This window comes from Patagioenas fasciata, chromosome 8 (genome assembly GCF_037038585.1).
Source record: "Patagioenas fasciata isolate bPatFas1 chromosome 8, bPatFas1.hap1, whole genome shotgun sequence".
In the NCBI taxonomy this organism is placed as follows: Eukaryota; Metazoa; Chordata; class Aves; order Columbiformes; family Columbidae; genus Patagioenas; species Patagioenas fasciata.
Genome location: NC_092527.1, coordinates 11786448 through 11799158, shown reverse-complemented (window position 1 = coordinate 11799158; position 12711 = coordinate 11786448).

Sequence of the window (12711 nt, the reverse complement as noted above, 5' to 3'; positions counted from 1 at the left end):
TTTGGCAACTACCTTTTGGCTTGGATTTCAAATTGCTGATTAATCTTCTCATTTCTTCACTTGAGAAACTCTACAGGGCCTCCAAAGGCAAGTGAATTGTAACAGTGCCATAGCCGCACCTTTTGTAACCACACATTTGCCCCACACATCACTAGAAGAATTCTTAAACCTTCTCTTTAAAATAGGAAATGAAGGGAAACATTGAATAATGCCTGCAAACCCCTCCCTCCCGAGATTCTGAGATTTAAGAATCCAAAGGATAAAGACACTCACACAGCCAGGCCAGGGCTGAGAGCAACTCCTAGTTAAAAGGTTACCTTATTTTTGGTGAGCCATGGGTGCAAGATGTGCAATCCTAGGTCACTAGCAGCTATATTGGGCATAGAGATCATCTGGGAACATTCTCCACTCTGCAGGCAGTGCAGCAGCTCCTGAAGGTACAGAGAGGAAATTTAGGAAGCATTCATGCAGCCATCCTGGAAGGGGTCCTTCCCAGCAAGGAACGCAGCTGGAATGCTGAACATCCCAAAACTGACCAAAAAGGAATTATCAACCCAGGTAGAAGTGGGGATGTCTGGGGTTGGTTTTTGTTTTGAGGTTTTTGTTTGTTTTTGTTTGGATGTTTGGTTGTAGTTTTGGTGGGGTTGGTTTGTTTCTTTTTAAAGAGAAGGTACATGATCTGCAATGGAGGAAAATCTCAAAACATAAACCAATTCTAAATATTTGATCAACTACTGTCCTGTAACCTGTGGTCCAGATTGAGAAGCATTCTTTTGCACGTTTGCAGTCTTTACACAATCTGAGTAGGAGGAGAGACTCTGGAATGAAAGGACCAAGCTAATACACCTAAAGTTCATTGTCTTCTTTGGTGGTTTGTTAACTTGCTTGTGAAAAATGTCCGTTAATGATTGAAGGAGAAAAAAGGTGAGGAAAGCAATCAGTAGTTTGACTACAGTTTAATTTAAGCAGATATATTAAATGTCTGTGCAGTTACAGAGTCTAAAGGACACTCATTTGTCTTCAGCAGCCTTAAAAGGCAATACTTCTGTAGTTATAATATAACCCTTCATGTGAGAGGCAGGGTGACACTTGACCACACAAACAGGGTAATTATACCTTCTCTCAGGTTTGTGTGAAAGGGAATAATAAGATTGCAGAAGCTGCAAAGAGCACAGATTTCCCCTGAGATGCCAATGAAGTACTACAAATCCCCCTGCTGTCATCATGGCTATGCTGACAGGGAACTTATGTTGTTTGAGGAGATGCAGATCTAGCGGCAGAACCACCTCCCTCCACCCAGTCTACCTATCACTGCAAACACACCATGTGATGTGTCTACAGCTGTGTCTTCTGAAGAGGTCCCATAATGGTCAAGACCTGAAGCAGGTCTTCTGATGAACTGTACCACCAGTGTAACCACTGTCTAATAGACTGTTCAGCTGCCTACTTCCAAATGCTGATTTGTAAATGGGTTTTCTATTTATTTAGGATATTAATTATGTACCTTTCTAGCGTTCCATCATGCTATCCTACTTAGAGAAGGCTCCAGGAAGACCTTATTGCAGCCTTTCAGTACTTAAAAGGAGCCTATAAGAAAGATGGGGACTGACTTTTTAGAAGGGTGTGTTACAACATGGCAAGGGGCAATGGTTTTAAACTAGAGAAGGGAAGATCTAAGTTAGACATGAGGAAGAAATTTTTTACAATGAGGGTGGAAAAGTACTGGCCCCGGTTGCCCAGAGAGGTGTTGATGCCCCATCCCTGGAGACACCCCAGGCCAGGCTGGACAGGGCTCTGAGCAACCTGAGCTGGTGAAGATGTCCCTGCTCATGGCAGGGGTGGCACTGGATGAGCTTGGAAGGTCCCTTCCAACCTAAACCATTCTATGATGTATATGCAAAATAAACATCACGTGCAAGCCTTCTGCAAAACTTGTAGCAAAAGAAATGTAGCAGTCATTTAGGTTGAAAAATTATGATCTATAACTGCTTTTTCGCTTTTACAAGACTGAAAGGTGAGTTTGTATTTTGTTTTCACTTTACACTACCCATATAAGTAATGAAGACATGGAAAGATTACAGGACAAAGTTATCTAAGAAACGTAATTTTATCTCGCTGCTCACTTAAATACACTAGCTATGCAACACAAGCAACTAATGTAGTTGCAAGGAATGCTTTTTGAAGATTTCAGAAGTAGAGTTCCTTAGTATAAGTTTGTTGTAGCAAACTAGGAAATGATGACAATTTTTTACATAATGTAATCTTCTTAATCTGCTGCATGTATTTGCATTATCTAAACTGATAAAGGTGCTATTTGGGTGTGTTAAATAATGATGTTTTATGCATTAGAACATCAAGGATAAATCACAATAATTTAAGGCTATTTTTAAAATCACATATAGAATGATAGAATGGTTTGGTTGGAGGGGACCTTACAGATCATTTAATTCCAGCCCCCCTGCCATGGGCAGGGACACCTTCCACTAGACCAGGTTGCTCAAAGCCCCATCCAGCCTGGCCTTGAACACTGCCAGGGATGGGGCATCCACAGGTCCTCTGGGCAGCCTGTGCCAGGGCCTCACCACCCTCATGGGGAGGAATTTCTTCCTTAGATATATATATATATATATACTTCAACTAAAATACAATGGTGCGTGTGGAATGACAAATAAGTGTTGGCAGCAGGAAGTGCATTTGCTAAGAGTGTAAAATGGGAATAAAATTAGTGCTGCATCTCCAAGCAAATAAATATATCAGTTCCATTTTTCTAGAGCATCCACCTTCAGGGAATACAAAGTAGTACATTTCCATTTTGACACAGGTCTCTCATGACCTCTAGGTTTGCCATAAATTCACCAAGATCAATGGCAGTACAGACCACAATTGCTATTTATACCAAGATACACATTTTATGTTGTTCAATCCCCATCTCCCAGTGTGGTGTTGATCTTGTTAAGTGTCCCTCCCAGTAAAGCTAAAATCCAGTTAAGATGGTGCATGTTGTACTGGGATAGCTCAGAATGCACTCATTGTTTCAGGGAAAGGATTTGATTTTCTTTACAGATTTAAAGAAGATTCCTTATGGAAGAAAATGAGGGTCAGAGCTACCTCATATAGGAGCAAATCTTGTACATACAACTATGTGTGGTTACATTGGAGAACCAGATGTCAGTGAAAATACCGGCACATTAAAAAAAAAATCACAATACATAATCAAATAATTTTTTGCAGAAAATAACTTAATAGCTTGATAAAAGATCTTTTCCCTTTCTAGATGTCACACCTCTTTCTGAGTTATGGTATATAGGGTGCATACAATGTGTGCTTAACTATAGGAAGGCAGACTGGTTTATGCAACCTCTTTTTTTTTTGTTTTTAATCAGGAATATCGGATATATTTTCTAAGTTTTATTTTTTTATTAGCTTCATTCTTTAAAATGCTAGCATAACAATCTCTATTAAAGAATATGATGCAAATTAGTTAAGCACATTTTTACTTGCAGAAGAGGATGGACAGAAAATAGAGAACTAGATCCTTAGTGTTGCTGAAAAGCAGCGTGAACTAGAACAAAACAAGTACCAGAATGCAACAAACTCCTGGGTGACGGCTGCAGTAACCGGAGCTTTGGCAAAGGGCATGATGAGGTGGCAAAAATGCATTAAAGAATGTCCTTTAAGAAAATAATTACTCATTTGTTACACAGAACTTTCTCCAGCTTCTGCCTGTTGAGCACATGACATGGAGAAGGGCTGTTACCAACCTCATCACACGCCTGCTGATTTCCCAGCAGGACTTGGATGGTACAGCGCTCTAGAAACCCTCAGTTTCCCTCTGATGGACAGCTTTTAGTCTTTGTAAAGACTCTGTGAAATAGCCTTTGCAAACACAGGCTGACTTCACCTCCAGAGCATAAAGATGACAACCTCAGCCTACCAAAGGCAAGTATTTTTGTTGAGGGAGCCACCAGGTAGAGCTGGATACTGGAGCTGGCTCCTCAGAAGTGTTTGCTCATTCCCCACTGACAATCTATCTACTGACTGAAGTTTCATGGCACACATTTATCAGGGCAGGAAGCAGCACAATGCATTCCTGTGAGACTCTGCAGAATGCAGGCATACCCTTTTCATCCTGCTTGAGTATTACGTTCATTTAATAGAGTTGAGTTAGCTTTTCCCCTCACTTATTTAACTATATTAAAATACTGAGGAAGCCATTTATTTTCTGTTAATGAAACGGAGAGGCTAATAGTAGCAGCATGAAACTGCCAGCGACCTAAATTCATCTCAGTGCAATCTCATTTCAATGCAAATGTTATCTTTTTTTTCTGTATAATGCAGTTCTGCCAGTTAAGATGTAGCCTTCTTTCCAGTACTACCCTTCACTTCCTCTTGGGTCTTCACAGGCTGAGACCAGGATTCCAAATTACACTGCATTTTCTGTAGTTACACTGATGCATTGATTTGTTGGCAACATAGCACATGCTAAAACAGTGCACCATTTGTCTCCAAACGTCTGTCAAGTGTCCCAAAAAGTCTACGTATTTTAATTTTGTACTCCAAGATAAACTCAGTGGAGGCACAAAAGGGAAAGGAAGATTCCACAATGGAAGAGGTTTATTTTAAGCCCATGTTAAGCTGCCACCAGGGCTTGTCTAAATATAGATTTGTCCACAGTAAACACCTTTAGTCTGCATTTAGTGCAGACACACACAGCGTTACTCAGCAATGACAAGCAGGCTTTACATCCACACCCAGGCCCACCATAACTCTCACAACCAGTTCCTGAGGAAATAGTTTGTAAGTGTGTTTTTGCATCCAAAGAGAAACGGTAACCAAGATAAGCTTACTTCCCTCCTCCTGTTGGTGTCTCGCCTCTGCCATCTAAGCTTCAGGAACCTTTGTAAGCGATCTCAAAATGAGAAGCAAGCTCACCAAGGGGCTGTAGCTTTCAGGTCCAGCTCTTCCACTCCACACAGTTTGCAAAGGGCAGGCCGGCAGGGACTTACAGGGACGTTCCTTGAGCTTCTGCAGCAGCTCACATGCAATGAGGCAGGAAACAGCCTGTGCTGGGCAGGTGAGGGTCGTTGTTCCACCACTCAGAAATCCTGGCATCTGTACCATGGTTTCCTCCTAACTCCTGTCCTACACTTGTTAATGCTTGCTCTGCTCCTGAATCACCAGTCCTTGTATTCTGCAGCGTGAACAGTACGCTATACTGAAACCATCTATCTCAAGTGTTGGTAATCTCACACCACCTACAAAGAGTTTGGACAATTTACCATCAATAAATTAGCTTAAAATTTATTTGTCTGACAACTACCATGTAAACATATCCAGTGTGTTCTACCACTACAATGTGATACTCTCTCCAAGTTTATATGATTTATACCCCAGTGACTGTAAAGATAATTGGAAAACACTGTCTGTTTACTGATAATTTGAGCTTCCTTACCAAAAAAAGTCCAATTACCAAATAAGTATATCCTCACTGAAACAACTTGGGGACTTCTCTGGAACTTCTCTATAAACCAGACACAAATGCAAAACTGCACTTCTGTTAAACTCTATTTGGCTTTTGGGCTTTGCTACTTAAAGAGTATATAGCAAAGACTGATGGATGAAAGGGTCGGGACGCTGTATTTCAGCAGCCCAAGATCTGCCAGTGTTGTGCTCTTGTGCTGAGCCAGAGTCAGAGTTGTGCAGGGTCAGCATTTAGAATGGTTCTAAACCTCAGCATAATAGCTGAACCTAGAGGGTCTTTCACCTCTGAGGTGCATCATCTACCAACTCAATAATGTGACAAGATCTATCTTTGAAACTTTTGCGATCTCCTTTGAGGTGGAGTATTCCAACTTGTCCAGTAATCATTACAGCAAAAAGTGGAACAACTAGAAAAATTCGAAAAACAAAGGGTCAGTAGAATATTCAGTAGCATATATGCATTACATACCCAAATCTGTCCTGAAAACTGGCTGAGAAAGGTTTCTTCTTCTCAGTGCTGCAAACGACACTTTCAATGCAACACATCCACACAGCAAGTCCTGTCCAAAGCCCTACGGTACTCCTTTACCATTTTGTGAGCAATTTCCATTGCCATTGTCTGTGGCTTTTTCCCACTTGAGGAAGACTCCAGACACCTGTCACAAATAACCCTCCTTACACAGCATGGCCAGGCTGGGGCACCTCAACAGTCTCAAGGAGCACCTGCTGCCCATTACAAATCAGATGTCAGGTGTTTAATGTTAGCAGCAGCTGGAGCCACGTGGGAGTGATATAACTGTTCCGACTATCAGCTCTCCATAAGTGCTGTCAATGTTTGGAAAAATCCATTCATTTTTAAACAAGGCAGAAAGTTTTGTCACAGTACCTGAGTTTTGGACAGCTGGAGTTATCCTTATTTCACAAAAGATGTTTGTAAGACTTCTTGGTATGATAGGCCAGAAAGATACATATGAATGAGGCACAAGAGAACATCCCCTCTAAGGATATAAAGCACAGAGAGCATCTACTGTGCTTTGGTTTCCTTCAGCCTACAGAATTTCTGGGCTCAGAAACAGTGGATTGAACAGTCCGTGCACCACACATACGAGCAAGGCATCAAATGGCAAATTGTCTCCCAGGGTGTTCCAGACTAGGAAATGCCAAAGCAGCTTCCCACCTCAGCAGAGATCTGGTGAGAAGCTGTTACACACACGAACAGAGCTCCAAGCGATGGATTTAGATGGCATTCAGACCATGCTGCTGAAAAGCACTGAAGTACACTCTAGCAGGCATTAACAGATCTGCCTTGGAGATCTTGTAGCATGTTCGCGTCCAGTCTAAATTCATCTGGAGAGTTTCTGGCTAGAGATTGCTTTGATCCTCTTGTCCCTTACAATAGCTATTAAAATGTGAAAAGCTTTTGCCTGAACAATCAGAAATTAGACCACATCTCACATCTAAGATACAGAGTGAAGCCTCTACCTTGAATTCACAAAGCTTTGGAGAAGACTTTGTTTCTCCCCCTGTCCCCCCACCCCCAGAGCAAACTCATGACAACAAAGAACGACCCCTTTCAGCAGGAATCTAGAATGCTTCCAGAAAGAGGGAAGCAGTCCTACCGCGAACGGGGGGCTGCACAAGGCAGACCCATGACTATGACATGAGACTGAGGGCCAAGCCAAGGTTCTGGACTGGGGTGCAGTTTAGGCAGGGGTAGGCTGGGCTTGGAGTGGGCTTGTTGGATTCTTTTCTACTGCTAGTGATGAGTCTTGCCTCAGAGAAAGGTTATTTCTCCACTGATTCATGTGGCCTACTTTTTAGTAATGAGAGGTCCCTCAGAACAGGCATAACGTCTGCAAGGATATTTAAAGGATTTGAGAGTCAAAGAAAAAAATGTTCATTTGACAAACAACAAAAAAAGCTCTCCTTATTTGGCTATACTAATTCCTATATTTTCGAAATAGTTGAGACACTGGAGAAAGTTTATTTTAAATATCTCTACACAGGCTTGGAATTTATTTATAACACACAAAGCATTCCTAGACAATTAATAGGTCTGCAAATTGACACATGAATTTCCTGTTCCATTTTACTCCTCATGGCTGTTTCCTCCCTTCTTATAGTCATTAAAAGAAGTCTACATAATTTGCCTAAAAAGCCAATTGCCACAGGCTTCATACACAACTACACAGCATCTTGAATACAGGGCCAGGGTCTCAATTAAAAATGCCATTGCTTCAACTTGCAGACTTATTCTTTTTTTTTTTTAATATTATTTTAGATACCCATCACCAAGGAAAATAATCTTAGAACAGATTTACCCCAGCTAAAAGAGTTGAAGTAAAACAGGTAAGAAAAGATTAAATTTGACTTGGTCAACACTGAAGTAAAGCTACATTTGCAGAAAATTAATTCTTTTCCTTAGAGGGAAGTTTTCTGCTCAGGGTAGGCTGACAAACCACCTTAAGTTTCTCCAGTCCAGCAATAGAAAACATCCTTCACGGCTTCCGTGAAGCCATCTTTGAAGTTCTGCAGCAATTGTGTAACTGCTCTGGAAACAGGAGAGGCACAGCCAGGAACCCTTGGGAGGGGAAATCAAACAAAAAAGTCTTTGCTGAATCCTTGTTCTTCGCTGAGACCTCCCCCCACCTCAGCCTCAGGCCAACTTGGATGGGAAAGCTGTAGAAGTGTCAGGCTTTTATTGACTGCTCTATTCGGGGGGATTTGCTGCAGAGGAAGAAAATTAAGCCTGAGCATCATGTGGGCAATGTTAGTGTCAGGGCATAAATGCCAAGAGAACAGAGCCCTGGCTCCTTTTGCCCCTGCAGAACGCTGCTGTGCCTTTCATTGAACTCTGAGATCTGAGGTTTGGAGGACGCGTTCAGTTTAGAAACCACTGTAAAATTTTCAGGAAGGTGCAGAAGACGTCAAAGCTAATTTCAAAGGCCACTCATCCATTTGGAATTTGCAACCCACCTCAGTTCTCATTTCTGCTTGTCCAAAATAACCTCACTTTAGTTATTTCATCAGTGTGAACAAGAACCACAGCTGATCCATAATATCTAGGTAAGTCCCAATTTCAGCCCTCAAGATATCATAGAATCACAGAATGTCCTTGGTTGGAAGGGACCCACATGGATCATCGAGTCCAACTCCTGTCCCTGCATATGACAACCCCACAGTTCACACCATGTGTCTGAGGGCACTGTCCAGTCTCTTCTTGAACACTGTCAGGCTTGGGGCTGTGACACCTCCCTGGGGAGCCTGTTCCAGTGCTCCACCACCCTCTGGGTGAAGAACCTTTTCCTAATGCCCAACCTGAACCTCCCCTGGCACATCTTCCTGCCATTCCCTCAGGTTCTGTCACTGGTCACCAGAGAGAAGAGGTCAGCGCCTGTCCTTCCTCCTGCCCTTGTGAGGAAGCTGTAACCACAATGATGTGTCCCCTCAGTCTCCTCCAGGCTGAACAAACCAAGTGACTTCAGTCACTCCTCATACGGCTTCCTCTCCAAACCCTTCATCAACTTCGTAGCCTCTTCTGGACACTTTCCAATCCAAGTATTTTGGGGAACTAAGCAAAGCTACATTGATGTTTGCTGAATTACATTTTAAATTAGATCAGGTGGCAATTCATACATGCAAGTGGCAGTGTTGTAAAAAGAAGAGCAAACAATTACAAACTCTTCTTTCCAGAACAGTTTTAAAGACACGAATTTGGAAGATAGGGAATAACCGAAAAGCATGGGAGAATGTGGAGGTTGTAATGTTAGCAGCAGAGACCCCTATGGCATGACAGCTAAGCTTGGCAGGTTCATTATCATCTGTAAGTTACAGGACATTTGTATCATTAAAGAAAAAACATTAAAATATAGTTCTGCACTGGTAAAAGAAAGCTGCCCCAGCAGCAAGAATTGCAAGAGGAGCAAGTAGCAGGCAAATAAACCTGGCAGCATGTTAACCAAAAGAAAACAAACCAAACCAAACCTCAAAACACTCAAACCAAATAATGAAGGCAAGGGGTTTAAGTATACTTTCATTATACTGTGCGCACACACACACACACAAGTATCAGGCTACAATTCTGACTGCTTGTGCCAGTACAAATCATTCAAGATGTGAATTTTGTAGCCTGAAGGACTGCCTCACAATCAGTTCTAACAGTGTACAGTTTATTCAACATTTAACGGCTTAATCTAGTAAATCTTTAGTAAATCTTGAGCAGATTTTATTACTATCAGGAGGCATCCTGTCTCTGATCAAGTAAATATTAGTTCTCTTTGGAAATGAAACTAGCTTATTTTTAATTTTTTCTTCAAAGAGGTAACCCAGGAAAATGGAGAAACTTCCTTGACAGAAACCTGAAACTGAGAAAAAGTTTCAGAATCAGAATATTCCAAATATTCCAAAAGACCAGAGATCTGTAAAGACTAAGTGAAAGTATTTGGGAAAAAACCAAGCTATTTAACTGTAGCAAAAGTATCAAAATCTGCTCCATTTCCCTCTCCGTTATTAGGCAATGCAAAGGCAAGTATTCTGTTCACATGGTGCCCTCTTCACCCTTGTTATTCCCCTGGCACATCCATTCTGTTTTCATGCTTTGCTCATAATGATTTGTTGCATGATGCAAATGAACATTCTGTAAAATGGAGGGTAAAATAAAAGACAAAGATTTATCATGCAATCTTGACTTTCACAAATTGTTCTTGCAATACATCATTCCTTAAATCAAGGAGACTGCTGGAGCAAGGACACAGCAATCCCAGAGCATGTCTGGGAAGCTCTTGGGGTATTTCAGCTAAAATTCCTCTTAATTCAGATATTAATTTCACTTACACACAGTCAATCTATACACACTTAATAGCAGGAGAAGCTTCAGTCTACACAGAAGGGGTTTTTTTAAAGAAACTTAATGACTTTTCACAATATGACACAGTTAACTTGAAAACCCTTAATTATGTTCAGGAACTAACAGCATTAAAATCATCCTTAATTAAACAGTCAAGACAACAGCCAGACTAATCCTAGAGTTCCTTAATAGTGTGAGGAATGCAGTAAGTTTTAACAGGTTTAATTCCTTAGTATGTTGCCATGGTTAACACTTATTTTGGAAAAAAAACCCGGAAAATAAATTTAAATAAAACTTATGACATTTGCAGTTCACTAAATCTGGTGCAAAAATCTCCGTGCAGGAAAAGTGAACAGAGGATTTAAAAATTATAGAGAAATACGTCCAGACAATCAAAAGCAACACAAGAGCCCATTAAGTTTAAAAGCCTTAATCATTTTAATCACCCATCCACAGAAACTCATTTCTAGCTGCAGTTTCTGTGAAAATTAAGGTTTTGCCAATAGGTAACAGCACAGCCGTGGATTTGATCATATTTAGGAACTGCAATTTCTCTATCACCAAGGCTGTGCAATAATTTTTACTTAAATTGGGGCCAAGATAAGGTAGATCTAGATCTCCAAGACATGTAACAGCAGGAGAGTAACCCCCAAACTCACCATCAATCTTTTCTTCCCCCATTTGCTCAAGTATATACCAAAACATAAATTATAGCCTATTTCAGGTAAAGAGGGGTGCTTCATTGCCATGGGTCATTTAACGTCTTAGAAACAATGCCCTGGTTCCTGTACCATCACTTCCAGCAGCTTTCGGTCCCTTGGGGTAACCAACCATCCCAGCGATACCCCTGGGGCTCCTTCCCTCCCTTTCCCTGCTGGAAGCGCCTCTACAGCTCTCAGCCCATGCTGCCCTCCACTCTCCAGCAAGTCAGTCTCTCCAGAGTGCACCCAGTTCTCCGATCTGACTGGAGTTTGCTGTGACCCTTCCTGGTGCCAGTACTGCTGCATGAGAAAAACTCTGTTATTCAGCTTAGGGCTGTTCACAGCCAGTAGAGAATGTTTTTTGAAGTCCTAGCTAGGCAGAGAGGAAAGAGCTAGTCAAAAGGTAATTGAATACCTGTCCTGTTTTCTATCAGCCTCAAATATCACTCTTCCCTTTCAACCAGGTCCCTCTGTTCTCCTTCTGCTCATCGTGGCAGCACGACACTAATGTGCTCCTTCAGTTGCTTATCAGTACTAGACACACTTGTAAATATAGGATGGGGTCCAGTGTCATTTTCAAATCAAGAGGTGCTTTCTTTGGCCATTACGGCATGCTGGTTTGTTCTCAGATTTTAGGATAATCAGGCAAGACTGTGCGGTGGCAGAGCCGCAGAGCACAGCCCACAGGAAAGGGCTGCTGAGCTCGCCTTTCATCTGCAAATTCCTGCTGTTTCAGGTTCTGCAGAGCCAGGACGCTGCCGACAGCTGGGCAGCGGTGGGGGCTCCAACCCTTACAGCCCCCAGCCTGGTGGGCTCACAGCACCCGTGTGTGCACAGCCCTGAGCTGCAAAGCCACACTCCCGAAAAAAAAAAAAGTTCAACACTTTTCATATCACAATGACTGCGAAAATTCACATACAAGTGATCCAAACAATTTGCCTTATTTGCTGATTCAGGTTAGCAAGTCTGCATATTTAAAAGAAAATCAGGTACCGATCTCAGCTGAACTGCAAAATTACTTCATATTACTAGCATTCCTTCTTTCCCTAAAAAATAAGCAAAAGTAGATACTATGTGTTGAAGAGCCAGATAAAAATCAGATGATTCAAGGAAGCATGAAAAAAAGACAGGTCACAGCAGATTTTAAATTCCCATCTCCAGGCAGAAAGATAAAATACTTGTTATCGAACCCTTCTCCATTTATGTTTTGCTGTTGCATTCCAAGACAGTGTTAAGATTCACTATGGAGTTACAACCTGTCTCATTCAGCAGTAACGGTCAAAATGCACTCAGATGCAGAATGGCAAGTGCCCAGTTTGCAACACTCTTTTATCCCACCAGATCAAAGGGGCCTTTAGTTACCAGACAAAAGACAGAGTGTGACTATAGGGACTGAGGAAAAAGAGAGGTATGAGTGGTATAGTTGTGAAGTTCAGCCCCAGAAATACATTCCACACTGTGACAGGGTGAAATAAAACTCCATTATAAAGGTGATCTCAAGCTATGAAGTTGGCCTCTACCCCATCGTGATCCCTGACCACGCTGGCTACACTATGAGGTTCCTGTAACTTCTCCAGCTAATCTCTAGTGTGACAAAGAAAAGCATTAGTGCTGTGAAGTTTAAATCAGTCCCACTAGACATGAGTATTTCCCTCCTTGTTAGGAAGGATGCAGATGGTCACA